Consider the following 1,988-nt stretch of genomic DNA (forward strand, 5'->3'; position numbering starts at 1 on the left):
ATGTCCACCCTATCTAATCTCCTGGAGTATCTTGTATGTCTCTATTAAGTTACCTCTTAACCTTCTTCTCTCTAACAAAAACAGCCTCAAGTTCCTTAGTCTTTCCTCATAAGACCTTCCTTCCACATCCAGGTAAATCTTCTCTGAACCCTTTCTACTGCTTCCATGTCCTTCCTACAATGCGAACTGTATACAATACTCCAAAGTGTGGCTGTACCAGAGTTTTGTACAGCTACAACATGACCTCATGGCTCCAAAACTCAATTCCTCTACCAATAAAACCTAACACACCGTACGCCTTCTTCACAACCATATCAACCTGGGTAACATCTTTCAGGGACCTGTGTACATGGACACCAGGATCTCTCTGCTCATCTACACTACCAAGAATCTTATCATTAGCCCAGTACTCTGTATTCCAAAGTGAATCACCTCACACTTTTCTGCATTAAACTCCATTTGTCACCTCTCAGCCCAGCTCAGCAGCTTGTCTATGTCCCTCTGTAACCTGCAATGTCCTTTAGCACTATCCACAATCCCACTGACTTTAGTGTCATCCGCAAATTTATGAACCCATTCTTCTCTCCCTCATCCGGGTCATTTATAAATGTGACAAACAACAGTGGACCCAAAACAGATCCTTGTGGTACCCCACTAGTAACTGAACTCCAGGATGAACATTCCTCATCAGCCACCACCCTCTGTCTTCTTTCAGCTAGCCAATTTCTGATCCAAACTGCTAAATCACCCTCAATCCCATGCCTCTGCATTTTTTGCAATAGCCTACGATGGGGAACCTTATCAAATGCTGTATTGAAATCCATTTACACTGCATCAACCACTTTACCCTCATCACCTTCTCAAAGAACTCAATAAGGTTTGTGAGGCATGACTTACTCTTCCCAAAGCCATGTTGACTATCTCAAATCAAATTATTCCTTTCTAGATGATTATAAATCCTTTATAACACTTTACCAGTAAAGGTCACTGGTCTATAATTATCAGGATTGTCTCTATTCCCTTTCTTGAAGAAGGGGTCAACATTTGCTACCCTCCAGTCTTCTAGCACCATTCCAGTAGACAATGACGACATAAAGATCAAAGCCAAAGGCTCGGCAATCTCCTCCCCAACTTCCCAGAGAATCCTAGGATAAATCCCATTCGGCCCAGGGAATTTATCTTGAGAAGCTTCTCACTGGCCATCTCATGTTATTTCCCCAGTTCTCTCACCATCGCCAAAATCAAACAGGACCTGGGAAGATTGCCCTTCTATCTCTGTTTCCTTGCTGTAGTCTGATACGTCTCTCTCTGGTCCAGTTTTGACTTAATGGAATCAGTCCCTATATTTGTAACAGTTATCAGAGAGATGGGAAATCAGGGAGTGTCATATAAAATCACACTGAATGTTTAGTTTTTACACTGCCCCAAAAACTTAAAAAAATTTGATTAAACATTCAGTTTATTTAACAAATCGTGATAGAATTTTCTTCTTTTTGCAAATTCCAAGTCCGTAGATGTTGTATTTATATAATTGTATCAGTATTTGTGAAGTAGTGTTAGTTTTCAGCCCTAGCTACATCACAGAAGTAACAATCTAAATGCTATTGCAATTTGTCTTGGTAGGCATTTAAAAACCTTTAATATTGCTACTATGTCCCTCATTCTAAGTCTCTCAACTACTGGAAACTATCTGCTTTTATCTACCTGATATAATTTCCTTTACACATATCCTTTTATAATTTTAAAATTACTCTACCACATTGCGCCATGACCTGCAACTTGCTGATGAAAGAAACAATGTCAAAAGGTGTGTATTATTCATCAGTGACTGCAGTCCATGGTTATTTCATTTGCTCTTGAAAAGGAGCTCTGCAGACAGATAATGTTTCAACTATCCACCTAAATGTTCAATAATTTATTAATAATTAGAAAGAAAGTGTATTGCTCATCAGTGCCAGTGTGTGCCTGGAGTAGGACACGAAAGAAAC

The sequence above is a fragment of the Hemiscyllium ocellatum genome, chromosome 2, assembly GCF_020745735.1.
Source record: "Hemiscyllium ocellatum isolate sHemOce1 chromosome 2, sHemOce1.pat.X.cur, whole genome shotgun sequence".
In the NCBI taxonomy this organism is placed as follows: Eukaryota; Metazoa; Chordata; class Chondrichthyes; order Orectolobiformes; family Hemiscylliidae; genus Hemiscyllium; species Hemiscyllium ocellatum.